This window comes from Cyprinus carpio, chromosome B8 (assembly GCF_018340385.1).
Source record: "Cyprinus carpio isolate SPL01 chromosome B8, ASM1834038v1, whole genome shotgun sequence".
Classification (NCBI taxonomy): Eukaryota; Metazoa; Chordata; class Actinopteri; order Cypriniformes; family Cyprinidae; genus Cyprinus; species Cyprinus carpio.
This window is the reverse complement of record NC_056604.1, coordinates 14,286,343-14,311,923: the sequence shown is the minus strand read 5'-3', so window position 1 is coordinate 14,311,923 and position 25,581 is coordinate 14,286,343. Positions and strand designations below refer to the sequence as shown.

At 36.5% G+C, this 25,581-nt stretch overlaps 1 protein-coding gene and 1 long non-coding RNA gene across 5 annotated transcripts in view; both read right to left on the bottom strand.

The window, feature by feature from the left end:
- The window catches only part of grid2 (glutamate receptor, ionotropic, delta 2), a 382,152-nt gene that overhangs the window by 274,242 nt on the left and 82,329 nt on the right, over positions 1 to 25,581 (bottom strand). The gene's annotated exons all lie outside the window — the stretch shown is intronic.
- Positions 14,269 to 23,877, bottom strand: LOC122138245. Its single transcript, XR_006155443.1, has 4 exons — positions 23,632 to 23,877; positions 22,908 to 23,005; positions 14,495 to 14,624; positions 14,269 to 14,414 (listed from the first exon to the last, which is right to left on the bottom strand). It is a non-coding gene; the product is annotated as an uncharacterized LOC122138245 (long non-coding RNA).

Here is a 25,581-nt window from a genome sequence, read left to right as displayed (position 1 = left end):
CATTTACTGAAATTATTCTATAATTTGGCAACAGAATTGCATTTTCTTTTCCCAGTATTTCTTCCTTAAAAGAATCATTAACATAAACAGAATCGTTACATTTCCTAAATGATTCCCATTTATCAATCAGGTTAATGTTTAAACAATGGCAATAAGTCATAAAGGTTCAATTTGGGTGTCTTGAATTCTTGATTGACAGTGGGCATGATACCCATAAGTGGCACAACAAGCCACCTTTTGTTTACTCAACAACACCTTAAAAGGATTTATTGCTGAAATCAGTCATTAAATTCCCTGTATCTAATAGCCCCTTGAGAGTTGATAGGTTAGAAGGATAGAAGGACTAAGCCATCAGCAGCTGTTGTGAGTACTGTACGTAGCATCAGCCAACACTTCGCATTGACTTTATATGTGTCATTTAAATGTCAGGAGATAAAGCAGGAATTTAATACTTAACAGGTAGTTAATAAAGGTTAATTAACAGTGAGAGAGAAATACATGTTGAAGGTTCATAATAAAATGGCAGATGGAGGTTTGGCCTTCATATGAAAATTTCTTCCTCATAAGTCCATAATGCCTTTCTTTTTTTTGCATTTGCATTTGCATTTGCGGCACTGATTTAGAGGAATTTGAAATTCTGTGGAACTCTGTGAAACGGACTCAAACATGGTAAAATGTGTTAAACTGAGCTGAGAGTAGCTCTTTGGTAACTGGAGGCATAATCAAAGCATAAAATATTTTTAAAAATGTACTGTCAAGGGGCAGAGGACAGAATTCCACATGGACCGGCTTATAACCACTACCGTTCAAAAATGTGGCATGAAAAAGAAGAGTGAATAAGCAAAATATGTCTGAACATCTGCAAATGTACAACAATCTAAGCTTTTAATCAAAATGAAAACAAATTACAATTGTCGACCACAATAAGTGTGTGATAATCTTACAATAATGATGTCCTAAACCCTCAGCATGCCATTTCCATCCATCTTACCCACTGACTTAATTGCATTATTCTGCACTTTTCACATCACACAGAGGTGTGGATTCACGGCGGGAGGCAGCAGGTGTCCATCCGTCTCACTGAACAGCACTATGACAGAACTTGACATGAACACTACAGCAGGGGTGAGATACAATTTTGATCCTACATTATTTTTAGTCAGATACACTACTGTTCAAAAGTTTTGGGTCAGAGATTAATTTTACTTATTTATTTAGCAAAGACGCATTGACTAAATGGGGTTCTTTTGAACATTCTATTTAAAAAACAATAGTAGAAAACAAAAGAATGAATATCTTTCCACACAAATATATTAAGCAGCACAACTGTTTTCAACATCGATAGTAATAAGAAATGTTTCTTGAGCACCAAATCAGTAAATTAGAATGACTTAAGGAACATGCGATCATGTGCATGGTCGATATGAAAAAACGATCACTTTACACTTGTCCATTTAAAATAAATTCATATCATCACCTCATGTACATGCTAATAAAATGATGTAGGTCATATGGGCTCCCTGCATGTTTTAGAGTTTTTCTTCAGCAGAACATTTGCAGATCTTTCCAGTCCCGAAGATCTTTTACGAGTGTTACAGCCTCATTAGGAGGACTGTGGCAGAGTACTTGTTTGATTCACAGGTTTGAAAAGGCCTTTCATGTCACTATGGAAAAAGACGCAGAGAATTGGAGTTAATTGGATGCTATTTGGGTGCTGAAACAGGTAACTATGGTGTTCTGTGGGAGTGAGATCTATGAATAATGAGCTAAAAGGATGTATCGGCAAACAAATACTGCAGCCAAACAAACACAAAAAAAAAACAAGTCAAATGAGTTCCGCAAAAACATAGTAAACATCTAACCATGACAGTGCAACATCCTGTCACTGTGCACTACTATTAATCTTCATTTACGGTTTGAGACATAGCCAGGCTATGAGGAAACTAGCCCTGCTACATTTGTCCTTGAGAAATGCACACAAATGCAGAGCAGAAATAAATAAATAAAAGAAAGCCAGACTATAGAGACTTTAACAAAAGCGGACAAGTGACCCCCAGGTCTTGGCACATTGAATTTGAACCTGAGGTTTGTAGACTTCTGTCTCAGGTCCAGTGTCTTTCATTTGACATGATATGAAATGTATTTTGCCATGCATTTAGGGTATATGGGAAAAAAGGGGGGGGGGGGGGTGGGTGATATCCCTGGACATTTGTCACTCCTTGGGAGTCTGACCCAAATCAAATCTATGGTAAAATGATTCATATTCCCCACGAGATTCTTCCCGCCATGTTAACACAGGCTTTTCATCACTATGCAATAGTCACCACCCTGTATGTGTGAGGCTGCACGCTCCATTGCACACTTGCGATGTGATTAAGAATGCACACTGTGTCTCCTGAAAGAGGACAAGGATCAATACCGCTGCTATCTTTTCTCTCTCTATTTCCTCCGACCTGCCATTCCCTCCCTTTAAACACACCTGACTTACGCATCATGGCACGAAGCTGTCATATCGAGAAGCTTTGTTCATGTTAAAAGCATGGCGACACGTGTATCTGATAAAACGGGGTCTGATTGTTGGTTCCAGTTGACTTTAAGCACAGACTGCCATAATAGCCGATGACTCATCGCAGTTTCCATACCCTGATAATCATGGGTAGCCCATTAGAGCGGACAAGATGAGAGCAGCCTCCAGACTGAGAAAACATCATTAGTGCTCAGCAGCATCACACAGATGTGCTGGCCCACTGATCTCCTACACTGGATCCTCTGATAGCTCAACTCTTTTTTGGCCTTTAATGTTTCTGAAGGTCACAAGGTTGCCCACAATGGTTTACAGGATTGTTTAGGGGTAGGGATGGATGATAGGGATGGGACAGATGGTCAACAATTTGACTAGGAGACCACTAACTTTCTAGTTCAACCAATAGCTTAGTAGAACCACACTGGCCAACACCAATTAATCAACCAGCAGTTATTAAAATGGTTACTGAATGAAAAATAAAATAGTTATTTTACTGTCTTTAATAATAATAATAATAATAATATGTAACCTTTTAAAAAAAAAAAAAAAAAAAAAAAACTGTACCGAACCATACTTAAAATAATTTACTCACACACCGGCAAAAGCGCAGCGTCTAGAACAAACTTGCAGGTATCGCACACACACACAGGATGCGACACGTTCAGTTCAAGCAGCGGTCTAAAACAGTTTATTTAATCACCAAATGGCCAAAATTTACTTCAAGAATGAACAATGTGGCATACATGAGTTTGAAGTAAAAAAATAAATAAAAAAGCGCACTCTATATTATAGATCTCTATATGAAGCATGCAGACTTCATTAGAGGCAAAGAAAGACAAATGTTTCCCTGAAAAAATGCTCAATACGCAATTTTACATCCTAGCGTGACGTACATTAACAATGATCTGGGACAAATAAAGTGCAATTTAATGGAAAACTGTGTGAATGGCGTTCTGTGGCGCGGCAGGATTTCTGTCAGTTGAATATTGCTTTCTCACATCACAGCTTTAAATCTGCAACTTAACAAATGCATTAATGTGACCAGCTGGATATAAACTAATGCGAATATATGGCAACAATCGTGATATTAAACATTTGGGTCGGATTTGTGCATGTTTTGGTCACATTGATTTAACCGCTTGGAAATACTAATGTTCATGTCCTCTCAGCCTTGAAGCAAACTGCTGATCTTTCTCTACTAATTCAGCATCTAGTCAGCACATTAATTAGGGCCTACGTAGTAATGTATGAAAACATGCACTGTAGTATACTGTATACACACTCCATTTCGTTGTCTATTTTAAATCCACATCTGAATTGTCCCGCTCAGTGCAGTGCACAGTGTTATGTGTCAAAGCATACAGTGCGTGGAGTCAGTGATTTCCGCTTCTGAAGGCCACTCTCATACTGTCTAATGACAGCTGACCTTCTCAGCCGCTTTAGCAACAGAAGCAACCCGGAAAACTATCAGCATGGATTTTTGCAGATAGACGGATAGTTCTGGCAATCAACTGGAAACTGAAAAATTGCATTTTGCAGATAGACGATAGTTTTTTTAATGTTTTTTTTAATATAATTAAGTTTTTCAAATATTCTAAATTAAAATAACTCTTTTCTATATTAATATTAAAATCTAATTTATTCCTGTGATGGCAAAGCTGAATTTTCAACAGCCGTTACTCCAGTCTTCAGGGTCGCATGATATGTTTGAATTTGAATTTATTTAAGGGATTCAGTAAAGATTACATTTTGCAGAGTTTGTTTGTGTTTTTATAGGTTAACTTTAGGTAAGCTTTACATTACAGCAAATGTTCTCGATATGTTAAATTAGGAGGGGTCTGCAAAAAAAAAATAAAAATAAATAAAACCACAAAATGTATTTATAGGGCTACCAAGGTTAATGTTCTAACTTATATGAATTAAATATGTTAAATAAAAATTAACAAATAAATCAAACAAATAAATAAATAACAAAAGTTTTTAAATACATGATTTTATTCTTCTCTTAAAAAAGCATGCATAATTAAATATCTAATATGAACTGAAACTGGTACCATGCATCCATGCTTGAAACACTTATGTTTGTTCCATACCCTGTTTTTGAACTCAAGCACACGTGAACACCCCCCATTAAATGCATGTATAGTGAACATGATCCTAACCACCCTAATTATAAACATCTTCCTTTAGACAGACTAGTTGATTATGCAAATGTGCAGTTTTGCAGATCCTTAGTTCGGAGCCCCTTCTGACTGACTGACTGTTTATCCGCACACACCCCTCCTTTCCTCTTCCCCCACCTCCATTAAATGTTGGTAAATATTCCCTGATCTGCCTGAGACGTGCTGGCGGTTGTATAAGAGCAGATAGTGATTCATTAATGTGGGACAGATAGGCTTTTTTTGAGTTTGGAAGGGGGAGATCAAAAGACCCTTTGAAAACGAGACCGCACTTTAAAAAGGCAAAAAAAAGAGACTGCTATGCAGCCGTCTACCTTTGTGTTATTAAAGCTGATAATGAAATGACATGGCATTGTAGCTCCTGAGCAGAGGCATTTAAAGAGCACTGCTACTTGACATGCTGTAGCACCCTTATTTGGGCTTAAAAAAGGGCGGTAATGATTGACGCATGAGAGGAGGGGTGATCGCAGTGCTAGAACGGCTCCCTTTCACAGACAGATAATTAGGATTTAGACTCCATCAGGCCTCTGCCATGGATGATAATGGCTTGAACTGTGCAGAGCCATGAATGTTTGCCACATTCATCACTGCTGCCTCGCTGTTGCCAGATCAGCCTGATATATTAAACAGTGACACCTATAGACTCTGATAAGGAACTGCACGACTGAAAAATAATGGGTACACAGGGTTTCCTCGGCACAGACAGCCGAAAACCCTTAACATATGGGCTCCCACGACTTGATATGGGCCGATAACCTTCGTCCACCGCCAAGCACTGCGGTCGGGGTGCAGTTGAGGTGTTTTTACGATGACCGTGGGTGTTTTTTAATGAGCTGCTCTCAGCTGCCGGCCCTTCGAATGCAGTATATGTAGCATCTGACGCTTGAGCACAACCATGTCCGCAGACGGCATTAGGAGGAGAGCTATTTGAAGCGCGTCCAGAAATCACATGCATCCATGTGCACAAAGCGTTTTCGAGAGAATCCCAGGACAATTGCAGTTGCTTCAGCTGCCCGTAGTTGAAAGAAGGCCAACTCTGAGGAATTGTGGATCTGTGTTAAGAAAACGATAAGGCTTTCAAATAGTCAGCTCTTTTGTTCCAGACGTCATCCAGATGCTTAATCTTATATGGTCAATGCGTCTTATGATATATTCATTCTGTCGGTTTAATCTTATATGGTCAATGCGTCTTATGATTAGTTAAGCATTAGGAAACAGTTAATTCATCATTTATAAAGCATTATTGGACATTAATAAGCAGTTTATAAATTTTTAAATGCTTTATACTTGTTTAAAAGCATATCTATAATGTATTTAATAATTGTTTTTTTTCATACTTTATTAATGATCAATTTTATCATAAATGATACAGCATTATTTACACACCAGTTAAACATAAATCACTTAGAATTGTAAGTAAATGATTACACAAACTACTTGCATTTACATCATAAAAGTTAAAGTGCTAATAAATGGTTTTATTAACATGTATTTCTACTGTAATTTCAGGGTTAATTCAGGTTGTTAAAAAATGTAGTTGGATAAGAAAACCGAAACTATTTAAGCCTTATGAGCATTTACAAATGAGATTTAAAGGCTGTTAACATTGATGCTTTGTACACTGTGTTGTGACTGTTTCCTTTTGCTGTAGAATATAGGCCCTTTAAATTCAATCAACCTGTCCTCCCTTATCTGCCCACAAACCACACAGACATTTGAACCTCTGCAATAGAGTGATACCATTACAGTGAACTTCCACACGCTAAACGCCTTGCTTTGCAGGGTATAGTTGGGTAATATTAGAGTGATACCATTACAGGCTTTTTTCAAGAATACCCCATAGAAGAAATGATAGATTAATGCTATCGTATCATGATAATAGTCTGCTCTCTTTAAAAGAAGTGTTGCTGGTGCAAGAACATGCTCTCTTAAAAAGAAGTGTTGCTGGTGCAAGAACGGCTCATTCCTCAGAAAAGCCATACAGTAAATGCTGAATTTCAACCATTCTGCTGGGTAATTATGTTCAGAAAAGAAAACATTAAAATGCATAGAGTGATACAGTACAATGAACTATTCCACACAAACTGGGGGGTTAGTTTGACATGATTCCATTTTCTTCCCCCCTAGAAGAAATGATAAATGCTATCGTATCATATAAACTTTTAAAAGAAGTGTTGCTGGTGCAAGAACATTCCTCAAAAGATCAGTAAGTGTTGTTTTTGTGGTGAAATTACTTTAATGATAAGTTCGGTAAGTTATGTTTTTAATTTATTCTGTTGTGCTGTTCTGTTCTGTTAAGAAAAGAATGAATTTTAAAATAATCCTATTGGGGTTCATTGAATGGTTATTTTATACTATATATGTGGTTGTTGATGTGGTTATTTTATAATATCTGAATGTTTTTTTGAGTTGGGATTATATAAAATATGATTATATTTTTTATTATAATGTAATATAATATAATATAATATAATATAATATTTTTTATTTGTATTTTATCTTTATAATGTTTTTTATTGGAATTTCTGTGAAAAGTGAATATAGTTTAACTCTACAGTATATAGATCAATAAAAAGTAAAGGCTTTATAGATAATATTGAAATGATTTGCTTTGTCTTAAAAATAAATAGTTCACCCAAAAATGTTGTCATCATTTACTCACCCTTATTTTGTTCCAAATCTGCATAAGTTTCTTTCTTATACTGACAAAAGAAGATATTTTGAAATTTTTTAAGAACCAAACAGTTGTTGGTCACCACTGATTTCCATAGTAGGGAAAGAAATACTATGGAACAATTCAAAATCCAAATATATTCTTATTTTAAAAATTTAGGAAGGAGGTTCCTTACAGGAAAAGCAAACAAACATAAAACATCATATTGGGGACACTTGGCTTAAAAAAAAAGTCAAAACCACTGATATAGAGTATACACACTTTCTTATCAGAGCTGGAAAATCTAAACTAGAGAGCTGCAGTTAAAGCCTAGCAGTTAAACCACGCATGCACTTTTGCCACACAATGAGATTCAAAAATAATCACATTCAACGGAGCTGGCACACAATAATATTTCACCAAGCACACACTATATTCCACATGCTAACAATATTAGCGTTCACCCTCTAGCGTATTTTCAGTTCCTGGAAGAATTCCTTCGCTTGCTTCACTGAGCTCTCCGCACACGCTTACAGATGTTGCCACTCACCTCTGGCACATGGATATTTATAATCACAGACATTCATAATGAAATCAAATGGACATATGACCTAGTTCTTACAGCTCAAGCACATCATCCTTCATGACTTTCGAACAGATGACTGCTAAAGCTGCCAAGATCTGCAGGCCCTGACATATCTCGGAGGATTATGGAAATTCTCTTTACAAACATTGCGTTTGACACCACATGTCTTTCGATTCACAAAACACTTACTGTTTCATTGAAGAATCAATGAGAGGTTGCGTGTCTAAAGTCTTTTCTCAGTTAGAAAAGTACAGACAAGTGTTAGCTAGACAAAGCGGTCTCGACAGCCATAACACTTGACAAGCACTAACCTCTTACGCTGAGAAGCCTGAGGCAATAAGCCGTCCATAACATCTGGATGTGAGCGGTATTGCACCCTCAGAGAGCTGTTAAAAAGCAAATCTTTCTATTCTCAATTCAAACACTTCTTCCAGAGCCAGAATGCTTAGTTCAGACCACTGAGCAGTGAATGAGTGCTTGCTGGGAATGCTAACCTATAAATCATACATGAAGACTTAGCATTAGCTTCCTCCGAAAATAGAAGGATTCCTCCAAAAACAGATGCACCTTTCTCTCCCTGCAGCAAAAGGATGGAGCTAACCTTGAAGACCTGTACTACAACAGGCCTGTCTGTGTTGACAGCTGGCTATAATGTTTATATTTAGCGCTGAGCCGCGGGCTAGCGTTTAGACTCTGAATGCATGTCAGAGGCGATGAGAAAGTTGAGCTATGATTCCTTGTGACTGATCCATTCTTGTCCGTGCCCCACATAGCAAACTGCTGTGTGTGGGTGCGCAGGGGCATCCCTTGTGGAAAGGAAGTACACTTTAGCATACTTTCAAGAAAACTAATCACCATGGAGTGTGAACTGAATGTAATGCTTTTGGGCACTTAAACACATTGAATCAGAATGTGAAATGTAAAATTTAACTTTGGAATTATTTTTTGACCCACTTAAGTACATAATTTCTTTATGTAATTTCATAATTGCATCTGTTCTCTTTGAAATATGCTTAAAGTTCACTTAGTGTATTGTAATTAAGATATTTAAATGTCATTTCAATTGAAACGTGTATGTCATGCATTTCGAAATATTTGTAAATGTCCATTTATAAAGCTGAAGCTACAATTTAGTACATTTAAAAATATTAACTTTAAATGTGACATTGAATAACAAACCACATTTAAAAGTATGCTTGTAATCACATATGTATCACATACATATTTATATCTAAGATCTGAAGCAAGGTTATTATAGTTAACTATAATATTATATAATGTCATTAAGAAAATTTTTTAGTTACAATTTTACATTTATTTGTGTGAAAATACACTGAAATAACTAACTAACTGAAATGAAATAAAATACTAAAAAACTACTTATTTCAGCTAGTTTCCAAGGCAACATTATTTTTAGTCTATCTTGATGTACTGAAAAGAAAAGAAAAGAAAAGAAAAGAAAAGAAAAGAAAAGAAAAGAAAAGAAAAGAAAAGAAAAGAAAAGAAAAGAAAAGAAAAGAAAAGAAAAGAAAAGGGGAAAAATACATATATTAAAAAAAATGTCAAACACATCAAAATCACTAAAGCTAAAATTTAAATGAAAATGGAAAATATAAAATAAAAACAATCAAAATGTTAATAATAACCATAACAGTATCTCAATGATACTAAAATAACACTGATTTTAAATACACTACAAGTATATTAATTAAGCATACTTCTTTTTCACAAGGGATATCCAACCATCTGATTTTGCTGTCGGTGCTGGTTATACCTGTATAAATCTGTGCAGATAGACCTATTAGCAGTCTTAATGCACAGGAGGCTTTGCAGAGGGGTTGAAAAGTGAGATTAGCCAAGAATTATATTCATTTCAAGGCCCCTTGTTGTGCTGGAATGGTGCATGCGGTCATGGCCATCAGCTGATGCCGTTTTTCAAGAAAATGACATGATGTATTACCCTTTAAGCGGATATAAAAGTGTTAAGTTGGTGTGAACCACAGCAGGGTGCCAATGTGGAAAGTGTCACTAAGCCGACATGATTTCCCAACAAATCTTTGGCCACACAGAGTGTATGTTAATGTAAAGGACATGGAATAAGATCTATGACATTTGCGACGCAGGGAGTCCATTAGTCTCCGGTAAAGCATACATGCGAAACACTCGAAGTAATGTTGTTCAGCACCGCTACATAGAAGGAATGAGCAGCGCTTATTTAATGCAAGCGCTGACATTGTTAGTCTTTGCACTGTCAGTTCAGGTTTAAATATCATCAAGCAAAAGTGACCGACTCTGTGCAAGGGTGCCAAAATGTTGGTCAGGCCCTAACCTAAAGCAGTACTCAATGTCAGAATGCTTATCTGAGGAATAAAGTGAGATGAACTCGTCCCATTGGTTCCTGGTATTGCCATTGCTGCAGCAAAAGAAATGCCATTCAGTGCTGGAGAGGTGTGAGATCTCAGCCCAGCAGGCTCAAGAGATCAGCTGAGATCCGCAGATGTGATACTCTATCATTACTCCACAGAGTATCTTCTGCCTCGCAGACAGCAGTTTCGAGACTTGGCATCCTTGTGTGTGTGTTGACGGCACAGGGAGCTCCAAGAACACTGGACAGTCTTTCTGTACAGACACAAGGATTACATTATTAATACCCAGAGGTTTTATCTCAAACCAAGGGGTCAGGTTCAGAAGGCTAGCATACAGCGGGTAAAATATGTATTGAACACATCATTGAACCATGTATTGAACCATTTTTCTCAGTAAATATATTTCTAAAGGTGCTGACATGAAATTTTCACCACATGTCGGTAACAGCCCAAGTAATCCATACATGCAAAGAAAACAAAACAAATAATTTCAGAAATTAAGTACTGTGTAATAAAATTGAATGACATAGGGAAAAAAATATTAACACATGCATAGAAATTCAAGACACCAGCAGAAAATTAGAAAGCAATGATGATGTTTGTCAGTGAAAATGAATATCAGTACCAGGATGATGAAGATGAAACAAGGGTGGACATTTCAGCAAGACAATGATCCAAAACACAGCCAAGTAAACTCTCAATTGGTTTCAGAAAAAGAAAATAAAGCTGCAATAATGGCTCAGCCAATCACCTGACTTGAATCCAATAAAAAATAAGAACTAAAGGTCAGAGTCATAGAAGAGGCCCAAGGAACATTCAAGATTTGAAAACTCTGTGGAAGAATGAGCCAAGATCAAAATCTAGTTTCTTCATACAGAAGGTGTCTTGAAGCTGTCATTACCAACAAAGGCTTTTGTACAAAGTATTAAACAAATTTCAGCAGTTCGGTTCTTTTTCCCGTGTCATTCTTTTTTATTACACAAAAAGTTCATTTCTGAACTTATTCGTTTTGTTTTATTTGTACAGTATGTATGGATTACTTGGGTTGTTACCGACATCTGATAAAAAAATTGTCAACAGCACCTTTAGAAATATATTTACTGGGAAAAATGGTGATGTGTTCAATACATATTTTAGCCGCTGTAGGCCAGTTATCCCCGCTCAGAGGTTTTGTAACTGGGTGTTTCTTCAGCTATGGGCACTTTTGCTCCTGTGTACTCTTAACTTACTTGTCACACTCTCAGCAGGAATGCCTAATGTATACACATATATCAATAGATAATCTGCCTTTTATTCTCTGAACTTAATGACAATTCCCACAACAGCATAATTTCCATTGTACCTCAAATTATGTTTTGGGTTTTAATAATATTCTAGTGTGAAAATGTTAGTGGAATTGGGAGTACAATTACATACATACATAATTATATTATATTATATTATATTATATTATATTATATTATATTATATTATATTATATTATATTATATTATATTATATTATATTATATATTTAGTGCTGTCAAAATGAGCACGTTAACGCAGGTTTATTTATTTTTATTTTTTTTTTTTTTTTTGTTTTTAATATTTTAAAAATGTTTAACAGGGGTGGGGCCAGGGTTCGCCACTCCACTCACAAATGCTGTTTCTGTCAGCACGCCAAATATGCATTATAATACTTCAGCTAATTATATGTAAGCGTGAACTCGTAAATCATTTGAATCATACTGGAATGGTGTATGATAAAACACATGCCTTGCACTCCATTTTGAAGAACATAAGCAGACGGAAAAGAGAAGCAGCAGCTGTGGCTCTGGACCCCCAGGGCTAGTGACTCCTTTTAATTTACTTTAATTGTGCCTGCCTGCCAAGGGAGAGGGCAGACTGGGCGAGACCCATCACACGACTGCACTAATGAGGACAAGAAGTAAATCAAAGCTATTGTCCTTACAGGGGTGCCCTCCCTCTTTTCATATTTCTCTTACAGAGGTCCCACTCATTTTCACACAGACCTGAAGGGCCATCTTCACACGCACATGCCATCAACATGATTAATCTGTTTATTAATTATTGTCACTGACAATATTAACGCTGCTTTTGACAAGCTGTTTAAAGGTTGCCGTGTGTGTGTGTGTGTGTGTGTGTGTGTGTGTGTGTGTGTGTGTGTGTGTGTGTGTGTGTGTGTGTGTGTGTGTGTGTGTGTGTGTGTGTGTGTAAAACAGAGACTTCAGGGAAGAGGGGCAGTGCTAGAGAGAAGAGGATCTGGCCTTTTTATTAGGAGATAAGAGAATCAGTGTCCAGGTGCAATGCTCACCTAGCCCCGGTTTCTCTTTTTTGACTTTTATTAGACACATTGTATCTTGAGTCACACAACAGCTCATTTGAATACAGAATTTTATTTTTCCTTTTGGAGAAAGATTTGAAGCTTTGTTTTGTTGAATTATGAGCCAGCTTGAAAGGATTATCCAGATTTCTCAGGTCAAGGATTAGTATTTCAGCAAACTGTATTGCTTTGGTCTAAAAATAATTCACTGTCTGCAAATAATACAAGACATAGACAACTAACAGAGTTATTTATATATATATATATATATATATATATATATATATATATATATATATATATATATATATATATATATAAAACTCAAAATATAACTCAAAAAATTCAATTCTGTTTACAATGCATAGTAATAAAATCCAAATGACTTAAGGCGGTCGTACACGGTGTGATTTTTGCTGTCGTACGAGTTCGCATGCGATTTTTTTCCATCGTGTGGAAATCGTGTATGCTCGTATGCTCGCGACTCGTATCATGTGCGAGGAATTACGAGCCGAGCAGAGTGCCTTACGAGCACTTCCCGACCTCCCGATCATTTTTAAACATGTCTAAAAAGTTTGTGAGCTATTGGTTTGAATTTGTGACGTGTGTGGTTGAACGAGCCGATTTGTTGATCTATCTGAAGTTGACCAATCACAAACTAGGAAAACCACAGAAGAAGAAAGACGAAGACGGCAGCGCCACAGCGAATGTGGACTATTGACTAAGAGGATAAACTCGCTGAACTCTGGCAGGAACAGCGAGCGCTGTATGATGTTTCTAGTAGCATGTACCATGCTTTTTAATTCTCTCTCTCTCCCTCTCTCACACACACACACACACACGAATATGTAGTTTAGACGTAACGCTTTTTTTTATACTGTACAAACTGTATATTCTATCCCCATACACTACCTCTATCCATCACGGAAAAATGCATGTTTAAAATTTCAATTAAACACTGTTTAGTATTTTTTTTAAGCCATTTGGTTTACGAGGGCATAGGAAGTGTCCTCATAAACCATGTTTACGTTGTAATACCCATGTCATTATAGATATTTGTGTCCCCATAAACCATATACAACAACACACACACTAGGGTGACCAGACGTCCCGGTTTCCTGTTGCTGAAAAAGAACTTGTATAGGAAACAGTCACGGATCGTATCAATATTTTATATGCAGTTATGAGAGAGGGAGAGCAGTTATATTTTTTTATTTTGACCATTGTTGAGGTTCATAAGCTGATTATTGATGTCTGTGTGTGGTAATGCGAGAGCGATTCGAATGCATTGGATCTGTGTGCTCTCTTATCGCTCTCGCGGTACTTTGATGTCATACAGTGATCATTCTGTGCAGCGCTGCTTCAAGTTGAACGCGGCTATCAACTTTGTGCGATTGCTTCGGAAATTGGCAGGTCGTGAAATCATGTCGTATATCACCTCGTCCGTACGATTTTCAGATAAACTCACTCGTGACGTGTGCGTGGACATACGATCTTCCGACCATCCGAATTCGCACCGTGTACGCCCGCCTTTACTTTTTGTTTAATTTTAATATAATTAAAAATTCTATATTTTTATATAAATATAAAATAAACAAAAATAACTGTTATTTCTATTTATTTTAAATAAATATCAGCATAAATATAGCAGTGCTTCTCTGTGGACCTCTGCACAGCCTGACCTTCAATTCACCCACCTATGAACATGTTATTTTGGTCATTTTAGATGTATTAAGCCTCTGGGGTATCACACCATGTTTCCCGCAGTGTCGGTCCTTACTACCTGCCACATTGGAGAAAAATGCAGGTTGAATGAGTGGACACAGCACAGTTGGGAATGTTCAATGTGGACTCTTTACCCACCAAGGAACCTAGAGCAGAGACGGACCACACACCGGTAAAGTTAGAGAACAGACTCCTGGCTGCCGTGAGTAAAGCACGACAGGTTCACATCTAAACACCAGGACACGATGTGAATCACTGCCCACACAACCTGTCCAAGTAGGGAAATGCACACAGGAAATGACCCTCTGGTAGAGTAAATGAAAGGGTATAGTGAATGATTTTCTCAAGACCAAATGATCTATGAACAACAGAAAGTACCCATAAATAAGTTGCCTCAGCCTATTGAACTTTATGGAGGACAGGCATCTGACACCCAGCCTTGCGAATTTAAACAACAGCTCTGCTTTATGTACATATTCGATCTGTGCAAACAATTCATTACAGATCTACCAAAGTACATGAAAAATAATGTCTATGCACAGTTTTATATTATCCCACAGTTTGAATCTGGGCACAGACTGATACTTTATTTTTTACAAGCTGTTTGTGTCATCATTTTTGCTTGTTTACTTGTTCGGTTTTTGGCCACATACCGAGTAAATAACTGAGCTTAGCAGAGAAGATATTAGTTTTACAATAGTTATCTCAGACCTGATCTAAGTATTTCCCTTTAGTACAGTATATGAGGATGAGTCAGCTCTTTCCTGACAGGTAATTAAGTTCTCTTATCTCAGAAACTAGAACAAATTTCTCTCTATAAATTCACTTAATCCAAAGGTTCTTTAAACTTTATATCAAGTCAAACTCTTATTTTGACTTTATGGTCTAATATATTCTTTTTATTTACCTCAATGTACTGGATATTTTTCAAGACTTAATGTGTAGAGCTAAATTATCTCTAGCAGATTTTGATAACGCACACAGTTTATGTTCACAAAGTAACAGCCCTGTTTTAAAGTGCTAAATACTGCACAAATCCAAAATGGCACAAAACATATTCTACCCAAGTTGTGAACATCAGTTCGCAGTTTGAATTAAATGTGATTAGATAAACAGACAGTGCAACATGAAATACTAGCAAGAAAACAATTTCTACTGAGTTGTGACCACTGTAGTCCAATTCATAAACAAATGGTTCTAATGAGCTGGTTCTTTGTAGTGAATTAAACAACACCAGAGCCACACTCTTAGTGTGAAGAACTATAAAGAACGTTTTGTGCAATGGAAAAGTTCCATGGATGGTTCTTCATGGAAACTTCATTTTGTAGACTGCAATGCAATTCAAAAATAAATGACTCTTATTAACTGTATGAATCAATAAATTATTAAAAAACATTTATAAACTTAATCACTTATTTTAAATGAAATAAATAACATTACTGACTATATATCCATTCGCTGCCTTCCTTCTGAGCTGCTCCCATCAGTTTTATTTTTTTGGTTTGTGTGCAAGCCAAGTGCTGCGCTCTACACTCAGTTAAAAATAAATAAAGCATTAAAAGCTACTGTCATAAAGATTTGACGGATGAACTCATGTCTTGAAAGGATGAATTTATTAAATTACATTGTGTCAATTGTGATAAGACTTTCTGGTGTTATGGAAGTTGCCATCTTTGAAATTACTTTATTCACTGTCACTATGGTTACATGCTTTATTTACTGAAACAGAATACCACTATGAGTTAAGTTCCCTAGAGAGTTTTAGGGTTACATGGGTACTTTGCTTTTTCTTTTCTTTTTTTATTTTATTTTAAGCAATCTCCATTTGAGCAAAGCTCGGGCATCATATGGCGTTGTGTTTTTCTGCATGACGGACCCCATCAGTGACTAAACCAGCTGCTGCTTGACAGGAGTTCTCTGGAGCTGAGCTGCTCTACTCTGGCCTTAGTTCTGACCGACCGTACCTAGCTACCCGTCAAACACATGTGCAGACATGCATGCACACACATACACACAAGTGCTCAGAGCTTGCCACACGTGAGGTGACCCACTTCACCTGCAATTCTGTTTCAACTTTTGAACTCACACACCGGTCACATATTTCATGCTTTGCTCATACATACAGTACACATACTTGTTTTTCTGTCACAGTAAAGACTTTCTTTGAGGACTTCCATTCTATCCTATTTGTAGCTCTATTGGTCTCTCTCTCTCTAGGACTTCCATTCTATCCTATTTGTATTTGTATTTGTATTTGTCTCTCTCTCTCTCACACACACATATTTTCGGGGAGAATTTTGTGTACACTAAATATAACAAATTTCATATGATGGTACGAAATAGCATCCCTCTTTTCAATAGCATAATTTGCATCCGCACCACAAGGATGCACTGTTTCTATGTGTATTTAGCTTTGATTTAAAAAAAAAAAAAAACAGCACATCCATGTGGCGCGGAGGACACAGAAGAGCATACACAGCACGGCGATATGGAGTGACACAGAGGAGACCGTTGACAGGAATTATTGAATAAAGTCATTATTTTTGTGTTTCAGGGTTTTCATATTATGAAAGTGTTTGGTTTGTATGATTAACTTTGTTTGTTTGGTTTTTGATGTTATGGTGAGAATATGTTGTTGAGAGGAAATATTAATTCGTGGGAAGGTCATATTAACTCGTGGGAACGTCTTATTATGTCGTGGCCACGAGATCATTTTGTCGAGGTAACGACATCCTTATGTCATGGCCTCGAGATGTTATGTTGAGAGAACGACATCCATTTCTTGTGGCCACGACTTCTTATGTTGAGGGAACGACATATTTTTCTCGTGGCCACGAGTTTAATGCGTAAACAAACCTGCGTAACCATAACAACCCGGGATTATCAGAGATGTATTATTTTTATTATTTTATTTTGAATTAAGAAAATATTAAATTATTATAGAAAATATTTTATTATTAAATTATTATATTAACCATATGCCTTGGCTACCGGACTTTATTACATGCCAGTGACGGCTGTGGTGCTTGAAGGGGCTATAACTAGTTTAATTTGTAAATGAATACACAACAGGCTTATTTATCATTTATCTGACAATTATGCCAATAAAGTTTTGACGTGATGTGATGATAAATGAGCATGTTGTGTTTTCATTTACAAATGAATCTATTTATTCATTCATTATAACAATTATTCATTCTATTTATTATTTATTCATGATAAACTTCATTTGAATGCTGATCACACGCAATAACGTCCCGTAGCCAAGGCATATGGTTATTATAATAATTTAATAATGAAATATTTTCTATAATAAATAATATAATAATTTCTTAATTCAAAATATAATATTAATGAATAAATCGCTGATAATCCCGCGTTGCTATTGTCATGCAAGTTTGTTTACGCATTAAACTTGTGGCCACGAGAAAAAAAATAGTCGTTCCCACTGGTCGTTCCCTTAACATAAGAAGTCGTGGCCACAAGAAATGGATGTCGTTCCCTCAACATAGCATCTCGAGGCCACGACATAAGGATATCGTTACCTCGTCAAAATTATCTCATGGCCACGACATAATATGACGTTCCCACGAGTTAATATGACGTTCCCACAAATTATTATTTTGTGGCCACGACATATTTTCACGTTCCCACAAGTTATTATGTCGTGGCCACGACAAAAGTGAACCGACCATGTCCTCTCACTGGCACCGCATTTTTGTTTTCTTTGCTTACAAAAAGTGTTCCTGTCACTTCAAATAACCCAGATTGCACGTCTGATGGCAGATGGAGTATTCTGACGATGACGTTTATATCTTTTATGGACCTTGACACTGTTATTTACTTGGCAGTTTATGGGACAGTTTCAATGGTTATTTTCATGGTTGAATAATGGAGAAATATTGTGTTCGTGGTAAACAGCCATGGATCAGTAGCGGACTCCTGTGTGAAAGTACAATGAGAGTCCCTGCTTCTTCTGCACCACTCACATATAACACATGGACTGCATACGGAGTATGTGTGAACCTGGTGTAAAAGGCCGCCTCACATACAGCTCATCAGGCTTGCGCTGTGTGTAAGCTCTTGTGCCACAATTGCACAATTGTCAAAACAAAAATGCAGTGCGTGATCAAATATTTAGGTGAGATAATTTATATATCAAAAACTACATTTTTGAAAAATGTCTAAAAAATGCCCCCCTCCAACCCTCAAATTAAAAAATCCCCTCTCACAAGATTCACCTAAGAGGGGAATTCATTTTCAAAAATGAAATACAGGTCTGAATACATGTCTAAAAATCTTGATTGGATCATCGTTATAAATAACTTTACATGATAAAAAGAAGGCTTAAAAAAAATCGGTATCGGTGATCGTATCAGCAGATACTGCTTTATGTTATCGGCAAACGGTGATCAGCCTCAAAAATCCTGATCGGAGCACCCCTAATGGTGAAAAAAGGTGTGTGCATGTGTAGGACTTTCGCAATAATTAAATAACTGTCTAATCGCGATTATTTGATCTAACCGTGGATTGTGCTTTTTATATGGCACAAGGGGGAGTCATACACCAAAAGAAACAGAAGAGCACCAGTTTGGTTTTCATGCACTGTGTAGCCTATATCATCTAAAGCTGTTCCATATCTTAATCTGAGGGACAGAGTTATATTTACATTGTTAATTTTAAGTTTACAGAAATTGATCTTCCTTCTGCCGCAGCTGTCAGTTATTCAAACAGCACATCACGTTCAGTTATGACAGTCAGCACGGTGGAAATATTTATATTTGCATTGTTAGATTTTTGTTTGGTTTATTCACGTTATAATACTTAAGGTATTTTGCATAAAATGACATCTTGCTGGAGTTCATTGCTCTCTCATTTCTCTTCTCTTTGTTTGTACCATGTGGAGTGCAGCATGCTGTCACTCATGTTGCTTCAAGCACATCATTCTGCACCCTAGATGTGCATAAGAGCATTGTGCTGCTCTTTTTGAAGTGTTTCACTTTATCAATGTTTTGCACACAGAAAGATTATTACAATTTTCTCATGATTTCTATCTTATTTTCAGGAATGTATTTTGTAAGAATACAAATAGTTAACAGAAAACTAAATGTTTTTTTTTTCCAATATATTGTTTTTGCTGCTAAATTATACAGTCAACTAGTTTAATTTGATAGCGTATATATTTTTATTCAAAAGAAGTTTTTCTCTGTAATGAGGAAGTGAGTATTTAGTGGATTATGTTTAACAAAGGGTTTAAAAAAAAGAGTTACCATTAGTTCCACAAACACAGTATTGATATTCTGTAGTGGTGTAGAAAAAAAATAGCGCTGGTGTTGGATCAGTATTGGCCAAATCTTAGAATTTGGAATAATCTATGTAATCTTACACTGCAAAACAATAATTCAAAAAAGATTAAAAGGTGACATCATAATTATTTAATGAACCCTAAAATTAATAATGAAAGCCATAAAAAACAGACAATTAATCATGATAATCTGCATAATCGTCATAATCGCCAAGGCCCAACAGACAATTAATCATAAAAACGTGACTATTTTTAGATAATTAATCATCAGCCAAGTTTCATAATCGTGACATCCCTATGTATATACACACACACACACACACACACACACACACACACACACACACACACACACACATATTATTTTTATATATATATATATATATTTGTTTTTATTTTTCATAAATAATAAAAAGAACAGCACTTCCTGTCTTTATATTTGATTCATTTAATGTATCCTTAGTGGATAAAAGTTTAAGTAATTACTTTAAAAAAATATATATAAATAAAACTGTCCCCATGTGTACAATCATGGCCAAAAGTTTTGGCAGTGACATAAAGTTTGTGTTTTGCAAAGTGTGCTGCCTCAGTGTTTGTAGATTATTTTTCCACGTTTCTATGGTATACTGAAAAACAAGTTTTAAAGGCTTTTATTGGCAAAAAATTTATATAATGAGTCAATATTTACAGTGTTGACCCTTGTTTTTCATAACATCTGCAATTTGCTCTGGCATGCTGGATATTAGTTTCTGGGCCAAATCCTGACTGATGGCGATCCATTCTTGACTTATTAGTTCTCGGAGTTGACCACGATTTGTGGGCTTCTGCTTGTCCTCTCGGGTTTTGAGGACTGACCACAGGTTCTCTATGGGATTGAGATCCATAGTGTTGCCAAAATTTCAACGTAATGATCATCGTGTAATGCCACTTCTTTATCACTCTTGCTTTGTGACATGGTGCTCCATTATGCTGGAAAATGCACGGATAATCAACAAATTGCTCATGGATCGTTGGAAGAAGTCGCTCTTGCAGGACGTTTTGATACCATTCTGTATTCATGGCAGTGTTTTTGGGCAGAATTATGAAAGAGCCCACTCCCTTGTTTGAAAAGCAACCCCACACATGGATGATCTCAGGATGCTTAACTGTTAGAACAACACAGGACTCATGTAGCGTTCACCTTTTCTTCTACGAACAATTGATTTTCCAGATGTCCCAAACAGTGGGAAGGGAGCTTCATCAGAGAAAATAACTTTGCACCAGTCTTCTGCAGTCCAGTCCTTGTACTTCCGGCAGAATTTCAGTCTGTCCTTGATGTTTTTCTTGGAGAAGTGGCTTCTTTGCTGTCCATCTTGACACTAGGCCATGTCCTATAGTCTTGGCCTCACTGCGTGTGCAGCTGCTCTCACACCAACCTGCTGCCATTCCTGAGCAAGCTCTGCACTGCTGGAGACACGATTCCATAGCTGACTCCTCAGGAAGAGACGTCCTGGAGCTTGCTGGACACACTGGGATGTCCTGAAGACTTCCTCACTGCAGTCAAACCTCTCTCCTTGAAGTTCTTGATGATCCGGTAAATGGTTCTTTCAAGTGCAATATTCTTTGTAACAATTTCCTTGCATGTGAGGCCATTTTGATACAAAGAGTTGATGGCTACACATGTTACCCTGGAGGTAACCATTGCTAACAAGAACACAGTGATTGGATGCGCTTCTTCCTTCCTTTCAACGCAATCTGTCTGCTCTTACAGTCTAATTTGTATGATAGTGATATTACCTGACTAGTACTCATTCAGACTTTCACATGTGCTGCTGATATGATTAGGAAAATAATGTTAGCTGGTTATTTTGTGTCAGGATCAACAAACAGTGAAATTTGTTTAGATTTTTTGTGAAAACTTCATTTTTTGGCCAATGATGCTTTTAGCATTTATTTAAAATTGTGTAGACTCTACACAATAATCTAGAAACAATGTGAATGAACACCACAACAGCTTTGCACAACACAAAATTTATGTCACTGCCAAACCTTTTGGCCATGACTGTATATAACATAATATATAATATAAATAAATATAAATAAAGACTTTTCTAAGTTTTAATATATATATATTTCATTTATTACATTAATTTCATAGACCTCATGTTAGGTCTGGAACATTTATAGATTATATTTTTGGTCTTTAACATAAGTCTGTTAGATGTCTTGTTTTTTCTGGAACATAAGTAATTTTTTTATAGGATTTTTTTTTTGTTAGTGAGTTTTTTATTTTATATATATACACACACACACACACACACACACACACACACACACACACACACACACACACAGAGTACTCCAACTCGCATTCACACACACCTTGACCTTTACCAGGCCAAAGCCAACAGCGTTTTAGACCTGTTGGCTTAGCCCTGTAAATACAAAACATTTATATATGTCGAAAGTCAATCCCTGCTTAATTAAATTTATTGCAAGGTCAATTTCTTGGCTGAGTTAACAGTTCTTACTCTACTGTGAAAAAGCAGGGAGGGGGGGATTTATGACAACAATTTACTGTCAGTGCAATTTACATAGAATTCCATTTCCTGATTTGCAGAGAATGCTAATGTCAAGCTTTTTCTCTTACTTACTAGAATATTTTGCAGTTGAGTGAGGCTGTACGGTGTCAGTACAAGGCACAATCAGTATTCATCCAGACCTCTGGGTTATGATGTGCTCCTGCTCAGTATCAATAGCAGGAGAAAGGAAGGAGGAAACTGTACCTTTGTGATGCTAATAGAAAGAAGATTACAGAAGTGATGACCAAAGTTCATAAGAGTGAAGCGTTTCAGTCAGGGTCAAGGAAGCAAAAAAAAAAAAAAAAAAAATCAGAACGGAACGGAAGGCGAATATAGCAAAGAGAAGGTCGACATGGTGAAGCTGTAAGGCCATGAAAGTCTATCTAGTCTACATGTACTGATGACTTTTTATACTATTCTGGCATCTCAGGATTCTAAGCAGTCTTTTTTAGCAGTCGTGAATATATGTTATACACACCTACACATGCTAAAAGATGATGAAAAACAGGAGGACAACCGGATCACATAAATGCCAGGACAAAATCAAAACAGACTGATCTTTGGAATCTGTAATTTGCTCAACTAAACATGGATATTAAAGACCGCTTTAAGTGGGTGCCAAATAGCAGTGATATTCTCCCATGGTATGTTCAGAAATAGCAATAACAGCAAAATGTGTACCTACAGATTACATTTGAGGTACATCTCCCACGACACTTTCCACTCTGCCTCCCACTCGCTGCTTTCAGAGAAGAGATGCTTGCCATGTGATTTTCACTTGTCCTGGCCAACAAAGTTTAATCAGTCAACACCAGAGCATGAGCCTCAATCATGTCTTGTTTATAATAAACTAGTTGCAGCCCCTAGGGAGTGTAAGAATAACTTATTTTGCTGTTATGACCTTTTAGCAAGCCAATGGCCAGATGTTAAAAAAAGCAAACATAGAAGTGAAATAGCTCATAGTTCAGCACTAATAGGACACAGAAGAGAATTTTCAAATAGTACATTAAGTCAACTGTACTACTTTAAAAACTGATAGATTTTTAAGTATTGTCAGTTAAAAGTACTTTAAATAGATAAATATCCATACAACCTTACTATTGAAAAAGAAAAAAAGTGCTTCCATCTAATTGTTTTGCAAAAGGTACACATACATACATTCCCCATCAGTTTTTAACTGACATTAAAGGTGGAGTATGCAGTTTTGGTGCTAAGAGTGTCATCTACCGTTACCAATATACAACATGTTTCAAACAACCTTGCACTTTTTGCACCTCTCCCATCACCAAACATCACATACACATCTCTTATGGGTCTAAAAAGTGAAGGCATGTTTCAACAAATAAAATTAGACTTTTAATTAAGCGTCCAACATATTAGGAATACTGTTAACTTGATGTTTAGCTTACCTGCTAAGATACTCTGCAAGTTTGTCGTATCGTTTGAGTCCTTCCATCTTGTAAGAACACTGCCTGTGTTTACACTTGTTTTACCCCGTTGTCTTGTCTCTGTGTATTTTTAAGAACTCTTTGAACTTTTGGCTTGCTCTTCTGTAACAGAATCTGAATTTATTTTTCCATGCCGTCTAAAATCACCCTCTGGCTCAGCCAGCCTGCTACATTAGCCACACCCCAACCTCTCACTATTGGCTGCAACTGCAAGCCACACCCCAACCTCTCATTGTTTGATGGGAATGTAGGACATCCTATCATTGCATCCGAACTGAAATTATTGATTGCTTTAAGGCTGTGGACAGACTTTCAACCAGTGTAACAAAAAATATTTATGAAAAACTTCACATACCTTATCTTTAACATAGTGGCAGTAAAACACCAACACGTTTTCCCTTTTTACACAAATTATGATTACTACAACGTGACCAAATATGCTTTTTTTTTACAGTAAAAACAAGAATATTTTTAACTGCTAATTATTTTATAGTTTTGTCCTTATTTTTTATATGTCCTTAATATCACTTTCCATCCTTTTGTAATATTTCTTAAATATTAATTTAACATTCCATGTAATCTAATTTCCAATCCCTCACTGTGCAGTGGTTAACTTTAGATCTTTATTTACATCCTGCTAGACTCCATCCTGTTAGGCATCCTGTTCATTTTCTTGCCATTGTATAAATAATCAATTTATAATTAATAAAGTGTCTGAGCTTGAATGTGGTAAATCCTTTTATAAAAAAAAAATCTTCCTGGATTTACAACACAGTCATATTTACTTTTTAAAGCTACAGAGCTCAGAAGGTACTGCGTGTGAGGAATGACCCAGTCCCACTTTAAAAACATGATTTAGACAACTTTAGAGATTAAATAATAAAACTTCACTAAATCACTAAATAATTCAAAATGCTTTAACAAAAAATAATAAATAATAAAATAAAAATACAAGCTTCACATTTCTGTTGTTTAACCCATCGGAAGTTTGTGTGTTCAAAGTGTATCAATATCTGTCTGATGAAACATGCAGGCTGCTTATGATTCTGCAACACATTTCAACGTCTATTACACTCAGATCTGTTTCTCTCATTTGAAATCTACATCCTACAGCCATATACCTACACGTCTCATCATATCCAATGACGATCTGAGATGTTCACAAAAAATTGGTGATTTGGGGAAGCTGAGCATTCAGACATATCTAATGCTTGAGGAATCCATTTAGGAAACAGGAATAAGAAAATGTCTGCTATGGAATTTGAGGCCACTCTTTTTCAATATAACCTGACAGGAGAGAAATGATGCTTTCTGAGTCAGACATTAAGAGGTAGTGCTGGGAATTTCAACTCCACTCGGTGACCATCTATGACTGCGCATTAAGATAATGTAGCTACAGGGAGAATGTCCCATCTTTACCTCTGTGACCCAACAGGAAGGACTGTGACTCAGCTGTCAATATAATGCTGGTGACATTTTTTAGAGAAAGTTATTTCAAAGCATATATAATCTTGAGTGACGCACAGAGGAGACGCACAACAACACCGTAAGTATGCTGCTGGATATGTCAACAACCCGAAGTTAATTCTCGCTGCGTCATCTCAACTCAATGACAAGAAATGGCCCAATATATCCAGCCAGAACCAGTTCACTCAAGAACTTATGCTGATGTGTTGTACATCAGAGGTTGCGTTAAACTAAAAATGTGCATTATTTACAGAATAAATGAAACAGATGGATAATCCAAGATACTTTTTATCATTTTGACAGATAAAAAAATAAAGCAGCCGGTCTGTTGCGTTTGCCTGCTTTAGAAACATTCCCACAGTGAAGGATGCTAATAAGGATTAGAAGTGAAAAAAGGGGAGAAATAAAGTTTTAAAGTACCCCCTTGGAAATAGACTAAGAGAG